Genomic DNA, 12,375 nt, shown 5'->3' with positions numbered 1-12,375 from the left:
ACATAATATATCTGTAAATAATTTGTATGATAAACTTGCTCTCTCTTCCATATTACTATATTTATAAAATGAAATAATTGAATTGTGTACAAATGGAAAAGAAAATTCAATAACTACAATACACACAACTCATGAGTGAAGTAGTTTCCAAACAAGCATGACAAAAAATCTTGTGTAGAAGCAGTACAGAACATAGTGCGCAGCAGAAAATAGTACATGGATTGAAATCTAATCTGTCATTTAAAGTCTCTGAATGCTCTTCTGAAAGGTCACTCCATGTTTGTAATAGCCTCAGGCCTTGTAGCAGGCCAGGCATCTGGCACTATGTGGCACTTCTCTAGAGACATGAGGCAGACAGCATCTCACATCTTGATGCAAAGACAGGCTCATTTTATCAGTATCCCAGTCTGACTACACTGTGTGTTCCATTTTAACAGCAAAGCTGTATTCTGGTTCATACAGCCTTACCTTATTCTAACCTTTGAAGTGTATGTTGAATACAAGTGAGGATGTTGCATGCATGGATGTGGAACTATATTGTGCTACAGTTATTCATGGCTTATATGTAACAATGAAATCCCATGGGATTGCATAATTGTGTTGAAGGGAAACATAGTTTTGGATCTGCCCAGGTTGAAACATCCAACTATACAAAAACAAAGCTCTAGAATGCCAGACTCCACCCATTTTTAAAGTTAGACAGAATTTGTAGCCTTATCTCAATTTTCTTCCCAATTTATTCCATCTGCACATGACAATTTTGATGTCTGTCTCAGGAGAAGAACATGGACCTCCACAGTTCCCATATTTTGGAGATTGTTAGTGATGTTCCACAAACAAGCTGTCAGTCATTTTGATGCAACATGTGAGAATCTGCCAATCACTTGACTGGAATAGGATAATTTACATGATCCCTACTGCATGGCACAAGTCTGATACATCACTCTTTAAACTGAGTACTGGAGGGCAGCTACAGGACTGTGAAATGAAAGACAAATAAGAAAATAACTGTTACTCTTCTCTCTCATCTTACCCTCTTTATTCATCAATCAATTATATGAGGCTTTATAGTCCTGGTTTCTCCTCAAAAAAGTTTGGGCAATCATTGTATTAAATGGTTGAAAAAATCACATCTTGCATTATTTCAGGTTTTGTTGAAATTCAAACATTTCAAGCATCTCAAGTAGAAATACATATTCTGCATTAATTGTTACATGTAGCTGTTTACTATATACAATAAATTATTTTCACAATGGTAATTTATGCAGGATTGTGATAAGAATTAGCAAGGCAATCATTATGAAAGAGCTCCAGAATACTGCAAGAATTGATGCATCCCAGTTCTCTGTTCTGTTTTTGAATAGCTGTAGATAATACCTTGTGCTTGCTTTTGCTAGTATTAAAAATGTATATTTTACTATATACATTTGCAGTAGGACATTTTTGGTAACAAATATTAATAGGACAGAATTCTCATTATCCTCAATAGCAGAGGGCCACTAATATTAATTCTAGGCAGTAGCACTACCCTGTCGAATAATTACACACAATTCTGCAGTTTCAATCGAGCAGTTGATATCCTGGATTATAAGAGTACTGGGAGGTGAGTTAAGCAAAAAAATGAGTCAACTACTGCACCAGTCCACACATTCCTGAAACTTACTCCAGCACCAACAGATTCTGTGTTTTCAGTGGTCTTGTTTGCCACTCCTGAATGAGGCAAAAATTAAAGAACTCACATATTATATTAAGTCTCTAGAAGTGGAAGATAACGAAGTAAAAGAAACTGGGGAAACAAAAGAATAAAAAAAAATACTACCTTGAGAAGATTTTAAAATAGGTAGCCTTGAGAAAGGAAATGTGATTTAAGACACAGAAGTACAAGACACAAAAGAATCCACTGGACTGTGAGAGTGGGAGGTGATGATTCTTTGGTGAAGACAGAAGGAAGTGTGGAGTAATAGGAAATTCTAGATACCCAGAAGGGTGTGATGTTGGATAACAGAAAATATTTCTGTGACCACCACACACTGCTAGAAAAATGTTATCTGGAACAGTGTTCTGTCATTAAATAGGCAGAAGCAATGAAATACCGTTCCACCTGTGCCAGATGTTTGCTAGCCCCACGGGCTGACCTGCCAGTTACCTCCTGCACACACTTCCACCTGTGTGGCATCCTGCAAGTTCTTAAGTCAGATTTTGGTACTGCAGTCTGAAATTTTCAGTCTTTCAGTTACTAGACTGAATTCAGCAGTGACACAGTTCAACCAGATGCTGGACCTGTTTGTGCTAAGACCAGTAGTTCACAGGGCTGGTGACATAGGATGGGAGGGCAGATCAAGGGCAGACCTACGCACACCAACACCAGGCATCTTGCAACCAGGGAGGGGCTGCTGGAAACATGAATGTAGGGATAGCAACTAGCAGTCAACTGACAGATACTTTTCATTAGTCCAAACAGTAGTTCTTACAAAAGGCTTAAGGAACAGTATTTTTTCCAGTTACTGACAGATATTATTATCTCTGCTGCTGTAGATATTGCTCATGAGACTCCTTCCCCATTACCTCAGCTGCTGGTTATGAACACCTAACACATACACCAAACTGGAACTCCACACTACTCATGCGTAAGGATCAAAATGCAGTATCACAATTCAGGCCACACCTGTAGCCTGTCATGTTTTACAGTGTGGATCCATGTATAATACCATGAAAAGAAAAATTACTCTGCCTTTGCAGAGTAATTGCTTTGCCTTTGCAAACTGCTCTTACTCCACTTATGCTGACATTCCATAGGCTGTCTGCTACTCAATGAGTTTTCCATTTCTAGAGACAGCCTCTGCCATCAACCAAACACAAAAGAATATGAAGGCAACTCCCTTTTGGCATGGTCACTCAGCTGACAGAGCTGTTCCTGGCCACCAGACAGTACCCACTGTACACTAACAGAATCAAATTAAAGTGAAGGCAGTTGCTTTATAGCACAAATTATATGTAGCAGCATTTGTACAGCAAGATTGTGAAAGCAAATTAGAGAAGTTTGTCTGAACAGTAAACCGTGGAGCATGGGAATATGAGAGATTTTTGATGCTACCCTCTATCCATGCTGGTACATCATGGGGGGGCGGGAATCAGAATATAGGGCAAGTTCGCACAATAGATGTCCTCAATCAAAGTTACCTTTTGATACTGAAAAAGCCCCACTTTTCTGATTAATAGGAAACATTCAGGAATTTCTACCCAGTAACAGATTAAAGCAATCTAGTAGCAGAGTGACCACTGCAATTAAAACTATGCTAAAGGGCTTTGTTTAGCTGCCGCGTCAAAGTACTCCACCTGGCAGCCCTTCAGCACCTCCCAGAAGCGATCTGGAGAGCATTACTCGAGAAGCCGTGAGTACAGCACCAGACATGTTCCTTAAGTCCTGCCACATACTATTACCGACACAAGCAGATGCAAAACCTTTCACGAGAGCAGATGAATGACCCCCTTCCAAGGCTGCAACTAGGGCTGCATCCTCAGTCACTCCGTAACGCCTTAGATGTCTTTATATGACGTCTGGTTCATTAGTACAAGCAAAGCACCCTCAAAACAACTAGTTCGGAAACCCAGAAGCTGCCTTGTCCTGCAGCGGCGGGCGGATGGGAATTGTGCCTGAGTGGGGGGTAGGGGGACGCAGCACTGACTAGACCCCCAGGCGCGGTGGGACCAGCATCCCACAGCCTTTCGCGAAAGCGAACGGCCACCCCGGGCTTTCCGGCACCGCGCCACACGCACCTGCGTCCGGGAGCTTCTCCCAAAAACTGCGGGGCCCTTAGCCGCAGCCCCTCCGTCCCCGCCAGCGCCCGGCGACGGGACAGAAGACAGGATGGAAGGGGATGGGCAGCGCGCACGCGCACAGCGCCCGATAGTTAAAACTCACTGCGCCATCACCGCCGGAAAAACCCCTCCCCAGGGAGTGGGCGGCAGCGGCAGGACGGGGCGAGGCGAAGCGAAGCGGGGCGCGCTGGTGGCTGTAGGTCGGCTCCCGTCCCGCGGTAGGGACCGGAAAAACTCTCGTCCGCCACCTCGCCCCGTGACCAGCCGGAGCCGCCGCCGCCATTTCCAGAAGGTTCCAGTGGCCGCAGCCCAAGAGGATGCGCGGCTGCCCCCGGCAACCCCCCCGTAGCGCATGCGCAGTGCGCGCGCCCTAGTCCTCGTCCCAGCCCCGTCCGTGTGTGGCATCCCGCGAGCCCGTTATTTCCCGTCGCCCTGCGGGCGTCCGCGCCCGTCTCCTTCGGGATGGGGACGGCACTGGGAATGGCGAGAAGCTCCGCGCTGCCCACCCCGCCCCGAGCGTCCTGTCGTTGGCAGCGGCACCGCTCGCCCGCGTCCCGTGCCCTGCGCGAGGCCCACGTGGGCGGCGCGCGGCCAATGGGAGCGCCGCTGGGAGGGGGGCGGGGGGAGCCGAGCGGCGGCGCGGGGTGTGAGGAAAGGAGGGAGGGAGAGAGGGAAGAAGGGAGAGGGAGAGAAGGAAGGAAGGAAGGAAGGGAGGAAGGAAGGTGAAGGAAAAAAGGAAAGGAAGGAAGAGGGAAAGAAGGGCGGGCGGGGTGTTTGCAATCCCCGGAGCCGCGGCTGAGCCTCAGCCCCTGAGTACTGCGGGCGGCACTCGCTGCCCTGCCCGATTCCCCGCGGCCGCGCCGTCCACAGAGACAGCAGCAGCAGCAGCAGGAGGAGGACGCGTCCCGCTGCCGTGCTCCCGGGAGAAGGTAAGGACTGGAGCGCACCTTCCCGGCGCGCGGCGGGGACCCCCGGCCCCACCCGGTGCCCGCGGGGTGCCGCCCCCTTGTCCCTGTGCCCGGGGAGCGCCCACCCGGTGCCCGCCTCGGCGGTGTCACCGCCGCCGCCGTGTCCCTCCGGGCAGCGGGCACCGCGCCTCCCGCCCTGCTCCGTCCGGCCGCGCTGTCAGCCCGTCAGCGCCGCGGCGGGGGCCATGGCCGCCGCTGTCACCGCCTGGCCCGCCGTGCCTGGCCCCTGCCCCGCCGCCCGGCGTGAGGAGCCCGCCGCCTACGGAAGATTCCCGCGGGAGACAGGGCCGGGATTGTGCGGGGAAGGTGGTGAGGCGGCACGGGCGAGCGGGGCGCGGGTGCCGAGCGCGGCATGGCAGTGTACACACACATAGCACACAGACACACACGCACATAGCACACACGCCCCGCCTCCGTGTCGGGAATTTCGGCTGCTCCCTGCAGCCTCGGGAGTTGCTCCGTCGGTGCCGGCCCCGCCGAGGCTGCCTGGCAGCTCGGCAGGATAACGCGTTCCCTGCCTTCCCTGCCAGCGCCAGGCAGCCGCCGATGGGGATGAAGCGCGGCAACTCGCGCTGCACAGGTGACAGCAGGCAACAAAGGAAGGGAAGGAATGAGAGAATGCCAGGCTCAGTTGCTCAGTTCTTCATTCTAATTTCTGTCAGACTCTCGAGGTACCATTGATAATATTCAGTCTTATTTGGTTGGGTTTTTTGTTTTGGTGGAGGGTTTTTTGGGGTTTTTTTTGGTCTTTTTTTTTCTCTAAAGACTGTGTATGCAAATTAAAGGATTCTTTTTTTTTTTTTTTACTTTAAATAAATTTACAAATTAAATAAATACTTTACAGAATCATAGATTCAATTAGATTGTAAAAGACCTCTGAGATCATTGGGTCCAACCTGTGACCAAACACTATCATTTTGAGTAGACCATGGCACAAAGTGCCTTGTCCTGTCTTTCTTTAAACACCTCCAGAGGCGTTGATTCCACCACCTCCCTGAGCAGCACATTCCAATATCAGTGTTATTATTTAATATTGGTATTATCAGGTAGAACTCCTGTGGAAATTGCATGGACACTGTCACTGTGTTCCACGCCTTTCTTCTGCAGCCCATGTGATATGGAAGAAAGGGACTATTATGCCCCTGAATTACAAGGTAACTGATGGGATAAAACAAATCTTTAATGGAGAAAAGTAAGTGAGTGAGTGGTGATGCTTACAGAAACAAAAAGCTATTGGACAGATGTGGAGCAGTCCAAATGTACTTATGTTCCAGGAAAAAATGGTCTAATTTTGGAATGCTAGGAAAGGGTGAGATCATCATGTCTATAAGAAATTATTAACTATTATTAAAACAATTCATTTTGACAAATTATTGACAAGCCATAATTGGGAGGTTGGGGGCACTTCCTTCTCTCTAATTTTGAAACAGCGAGGGTGTGGGTGTTTTTCAGTATGCAAGTTGATGGTAGCTTGGTTGTCCTCAAGTCTTGGTTACTGTAGGTAGGGATATGGTGAGCTGCTGTGCAGGTGCTGTGTAGCTGCAAGGAGCCTGTGCTTTCTTTTCTTTCTTCTGCAGTAATCCTTTGCTGTAGTTCACTGGGTAAAAGTCCCCAGAACAACAGATCTTCAGCATTATCTGAGATGTCAAGGTATTTTAACTGTTCTCTTTGTTTGAGGTTTGTGCAGGTGTTGGGTATCTCTTGTTTTTTTTCATTCTTTGAGGTGGAAATTCAGATTCCCTGCTGACCTTGTGACTTGATCAGCTGGGGACCTTATTCTCACCCTCTGTGGATTTAGTACATTTCTCTGCAAGCTTGAGAAATGCTCTGTTCAAATAAAATTGTAGGGTTTTGAGGTACAGCAGAATATTTCTCTGGGAAGTTAATGGTGAACCCATTGACTGTCTTGTGTCTTTTTGCACTCTACCTTCCCCTTAATAGTTCTACCTTTCTGTATGCGTTTTGCTAAACATACAGAAAAATAAAATGTCAAGTAGTACCAATGTTTTTCTTGGCACCCAGAGGACCATGATGGATTTCTTGTGGCAAAGTCAGTTTTTCAGTGTGTGGTGTGTGAGTCCCTTTTCCTATTTCCTGGCTTTTCTGTAGTAATCACTGAGTGTGGGCAGTTGATCAGAGAGCCTTTGGTTCTGTCACAAAGATGACAGCTCAGTCTTTCAAATATAAATATTTCTGCCTTTGTATTGCCATCTCTTTGTGTGTTCTTCTCCCACCCAGAGGATTATTCAAAATTGTTTGTGAACTCAGAATACTACAGACATTAAAGCTTAGGACAGATGTTGTGTAAGAAAGCAAGAACCATGCCACAAACTGAAGTCTGTGTGCAGTTTGTTCCAACAGGCTTGCACAATTGATGACTTCTTAGAGGAAAGGGTCTTTTAATAAGCAGGCTAAATGAGTGCTTGTGTGGAGCTTCTGTGTTTGCTTGGCATTAGTTGCAGGAGATACTGCTATGTTACCACATAACCATAGGATTAAAAGCATACACTGAAAGTTGAATATCTGTGTTTACAAATCACAATGGTCACCAGTCGTTCTCAAAAAACAGTTTCTTTGCTCCCTTAGATGTTTGTTTAAATTGCTAGAAACTCCATAAGCTGTTGCAGCTTTAACTTAACTGAGTGCAAGGTCCTGGATATCCTTTTTAGTGGAAATATAGGCACCTAGAAATGACTGAGCTAGAACTTTTTCCTCAGTATTCAGAACTTCTTCCTCAGTATTGGGCATACAGGAAAACAAATTGTATTTGTTGAACTGATTTACCATGTTTAGACCATCCTAGGCTGATGAAATTGCCCGAGAGACTAGTGCGGTTGGTCCTCTTTAAAACTGGAAAAAACTATTGATCACAAAATACGTAATGATTAACCTGCTGCCACACTGTTAATATACACACTCAGAACAACCTACTTTTGACATTTTTTGGATCTTACCTTACAAAGTGATGGGCTGGGCATGACTGTTTGGTCATTTCTTCTTTTCTGTGTTCTCTTGCAGATGGAGTATTATAAATGTTGATTGGTCATTTAGTCTCCAAATCAAACTGTTTTTTAACTACATCATTAGACTCTACTTAGACTCTAGTGACAGATGGTATGAAATAAATATTAGCACAAACTCAGTCTTGCATTTTGTGTTATTACACTGAATGATTTTATTAACAGAATAACAGAAGTCAGAGCTCTGCTAACATCTTTAGGTTTGTTTTTTTTGTCAGTTCATTATTATTCCAGAGCATAGAACAGTCTTAAAAGTTCTTCTCTAAGCTTACAGAGGCAGTTGAGGACCTTTATTGCCACCTTGCCTAAAGACTAAATATTCATGTAGAGACATGAAGCCCTTGGGAGTGTGACTTTGCCTAGTTTATTTTAGATTATTTCCCTGGAGCTGATGAAGGATCCTTACGTCTGCTGCAACTGCTTTTGTCTTTCGCAAGCAACATATGAATAAATGCTCCTCAGTTCCATGGCTTCTACACAGAGTGCTCTAGGTAGTGATAATGTTGAAAGTGGGTTGATTTCACACTGGTATATGTTAAGAAAAGCCATTAGCAACATTAGAGACAGAATTAGGGGCTATATTAGAGTCAAAACCTAAAAATGTACTCTGGGGAGGAAAATTTTGTATATTTTCTTCTCTGTTTTCTCATCTGCATTCTACCCTTGAGTAGCTTGCTGGAGATAGAGAGTATTGGAACAACTTTTTCCTTGCCGTATATCTTATATTCATGAGGCTGGAAAGCATAAGAGGTAGAAAGCACTTTTTCCCCTCCTCTCTAGGCTTCAGAATGTATTCAGTGCAACAAACCCCAAATAACCCTTACACATTTCCAAGTGGTAGATCTTTAAAAGTTCCATTGTTTGATGACAGCAGAAATGAGCTTATGTGTAAAGACATTTCTTATGGTTTCTTTTCTCTTTCCAAGCCTTTTGCATTACTCCTATTTAAGAGGTACCTGGCTATCAAACCTTTCAAGCTCTCTTGGTCAGATAACTTTCTTAGCTGGTTCATGGAAGTGTCTTCCTCTTGTTTGTTTGCTTCAATATTGTGTGCAACACACAACTAACTGAGAGAAACCAGCTTTCTGTGGTGCTCTGTACTCTTCAGCAACCTGCTAATCTGGGTTTGTACTACTAGTTTAATAATGAAGGTCAAATGGGCCTTTCGTTAGTGTTGTTCTTTTTCATGTGTGGGTAATGCTAATCTATTCATCTTTGGACTTCAAGAAGAAACAGATGTCTTGACACCCATTTTAACTTTCTTAAGCAAATAAAAAAAATCCTGGTTTTTGTCTTGAAAATAACTGGTTCTTTGCTTTCCAGTCCCTCCAATTCTCCAGACGACACAGTAAAACTTCAATGAAAGTCAACTGCAGTACTCACTGTAGTTTTACAGCCCTAAATAGTTTTACTTGTCTGCAAACAGTATTCTGCTTGTTCTCTGTTTCCATTCCATCTGTTCCCTTGCTATCTCTTTCCCCGATGAAAGATTATTTCTGTAAAGGAGCTGACAGATGATTTTGTTGTTATTTTTGCGAGATTTGGTGATGGCCAAGAGGTGGCAATAAAGCCTGTTAAATATGTTGCATGTCTTCACGATTTAGCCAGGACAAAAACCTCTGTTATCCATTTGGGAACCCATAAGTAATCCAAGATTGCTTTCTGTCCTGCATCTACTGCTTTAGATTCCTCTTATGAATGCTAGCACTTCAGCTACCTGCTTTACCTGTCCTGAATCCTGCTATAACTGAGGGACTGTGAGTAGGTGTTGGCACTTCATCTGTTCTTAGCCTGTGAAGGACCTTTGTGTGTGTTTTAAGTCATGTTCTTCCTGGTACTGCTGCAGATAAGTTGTGGGTTTTCTTGGTTGTAGATTGACAAATTATCATTAGTTCATGAAGATTTAAATAGAAATTACTAAGGTTCTAGTAATAACGTATGGCATAGTTATGAAATCTCTTGTCTTGGAGATCTGTAGGTTTCCAGAGGGAAAGTAGGTTCCTTTGGAAGGAGTTGAAAATTGTTTGGCAGTAGGTTTGCTTATCTTATGTTTGTCAAACCATTGATAAAGAGGCTTTTAAGTTTTATTCTGGTAGGTTCTGCATATGCAATAATCTTTCTTTCTTAATTGAAAAATATTTATTTAGCTACATTCTTAAGTAACAACCTGTAGATCAAACCTGACATTGACAACTCCACTTCTCCATGTAGTTTAAAGAATGTATCATATTAAACTAAACTGTGCAGGTGTTTCCTTTGAACCCATAGCTCATCCTAAAAAAGACTCAAGAGGAAGCACCTGTGAGCATTCAAGTTTATAGACTTGTAGATTAAAAGGGAGGACTAATGGATTTTGCAATAAGTGTCTTTGGCTCCTAAGAGCCAGAGTTCTTGGGCCAGCATATTCTTTTATTTCCCTGGAATAGAATTCCTCTTTGTAGAATCAAGCATCTCCATTATTTTGAGAGACTATTGAGAATAAAGGGCAATCCCTTCAGGCACTCTGGAAACTTACCTGTGTCTGATTCTAAGAGGTGATGTTGTTTTTCCATGTAAATGTTTATTTTGACACCTAGGTCTTTCCCTCAGTAGGAATATGATGTTTGCATTCTACACAGTTGTCCTGACACGGTTGGAGTATGGCACCCATACTCACAAGATGCACCAGTTCTTCTGACCAGCTGTGTGAGGATTTGTTAGAATAAATGCTGTCCTGACTATTCAGCATAAGTTTCTGGAGAATGTACAAGACACAAACCTTGTCCTATGCTGAGCATGTCAGCAGGAGGAGAGAACAGCCTGTAGCCATCCTGCTGCTGAGGTAAAGAACATCTGCATTCTGATTCATGGGACAGAATCATGGACCAGCTGAGGTCAGAAGGTTCCTCTGACCCTGTCATCTAGTCCCTCCCAGGCTCCCTGCAGGCTCAGCTAGAGCAGTGGTCATGACCAGTTGAACTGGAATTTGGCCCAATAATGCAAGGAAAATATGTTCTAATTTTAGTTAGTCTGTTGAGATTCCTTGCTGAACTTATTGTTGAAGGTTTGATAAAATTTCAGCTGTTGTAGTTAATGTGTTTTTCCTGACTAATTTAATTTTTAATAGTCAGAGGATGCAGTCTTCTTGTACTGCCTGTGTGTGGTAGTCTTGCAAAGCTGTGGTACATTCTACCAAGTTCTGCTATACAGATTGTTAATTAAGTCATTTAAAAAATGTTTAAAATATTGATTAGCTGGTTGCATAAGTAAGACTTCTTTGGACTTCATTCCACCTGTTAAAAATGCTGATATTTCTTTTTAAATAATTTAAATTTCTTTTTAAAAAAGGATAGATCCATCTATGTCTTTTGTACATTACTTGTGCTGTAACTTAATGGAAAAAAGTCTCTTCTGGTGCTTGACTCTGAGTAAGCTTGTGAGTGAGAAACTGAAAGTGAAACAATCTTATTTTCTGTTGCTGAAGGAGAAATACGAAAAGTAGCTGAAGTATAATTAGCAATAAGAGAATTTATTCAGAAATTATTTGAATATTGAGAACATCTGTGAAGGAACTTATTCTTTTTTTTTGATCCTTTGGAATTCTTTAAAGAAGAAAACCAATTCTTTATTCAAGTCGTTCTGTTGTTTCTTTCCGGTGATTCCTTGCAGAGCAGCCAGCCTGTGTAAGAACAATAATCCTAGTATCCCCCATGAAAAGACAAAGGGTTAATCTGAGAATAGAGAAATGCACTTGAGAATAATACAATACTGACAAGTGTCCTTCAGATTCATCTTGAATTCTGGCAGCAGTTCAGTTCCTTACTGGCCCACATAAAGGAATGCTGTAGAAATAGTATAAGTGGTTCAGAAGGAATGATGCCTCTTGTCACTATGTGGGAGCCACTCCTGCCACACTGAAATGGGGGTTGATGACTGACTTCTGAAAGGAAGATTTGTCGCCATTCTGGGAGAGGCAGTGTTTGTCTGTTTGTTTGTTGATAATGCCAGGAGATAACCAGAGATAATCCTATTCCTAAATGTTAACTTCTTTTTTACATCTTATGCTTCCCATTTTGTGGTAGGGAATGTGTGTCTATATGCATAAAGAGAAGCTTGAACGCAAGTCTCTCAGAATCAGGGAGGAGTTTCTGCTTTTAAATAATTCCTAACCATTCTTTAATGAATATCTCATCAGGTGTGTGTTATGCAAGTTCCACAAACTTCCAGCTTTTGTACTTTCAGTTGTTCTATTTAAAATCAGTTTTTTCATAAAATGTAAATGCTTTCCATGCAGCACTCTTATTGGTTACTGAGAGGAAATTACATGTTTGAATGGATAGTGGTAATAGAATGGTCTGCCTTTTTTTTGCAAGATAATACTGGCTTATTGATATAGATTCTGCCATTCCTGTGCAATCTGGGATGCCATTGTGATATCAAATGTCCTACTGTTTAATGCTTTTCTAGAAAAAGTCTGCTTTTCCCAAGCCTATTGTGAAAGTTACTAACTACTTAAGACTGTGGTTTTGCAAGTTCATTTGTAATATATGTATCCAGTCTACATGCTTCACTATTAAGCAAGCCCACAG

At 43.3% G+C, this 12,375-nt stretch overlaps 1 protein-coding gene across 2 annotated transcripts in view; it reads left to right on the top strand.

Moving 5' to 3' along the window:
• The first annotated feature begins 4,474 nt into the window (after positions 1-4,474).
• Positions 4,475-12,375, top strand: part of ANKRD12 (ankyrin repeat domain 12) — a 59,320-nt gene continuing 51,419 nt past the window's right edge. Inside the window, exon 1 of one of the 2 annotated variants that reach the window (XM_038130197.1) lies at positions 4,475-4,748. The gene's annotated coding sequence lies outside the window, so the exon portion shown is untranslated. Of the gene's footprint in view, positions 4,749-5,238; positions 5,459-12,375 lie in introns of those variants that run through there. The other variant, XM_038130198.1, reaches the window with a different exon arrangement.

This window comes from Motacilla alba, chromosome 2 (assembly GCF_015832195.1).
Source record: "Motacilla alba alba isolate MOTALB_02 chromosome 2, Motacilla_alba_V1.0_pri, whole genome shotgun sequence".
In the NCBI taxonomy this organism is placed as follows: Eukaryota; Metazoa; Chordata; class Aves; order Passeriformes; family Motacillidae; genus Motacilla; species Motacilla alba.
The sequence above is the reverse complement of the archived record's forward strand: the minus strand, read 5'-3'. Positions and strand labels throughout refer to the sequence as shown.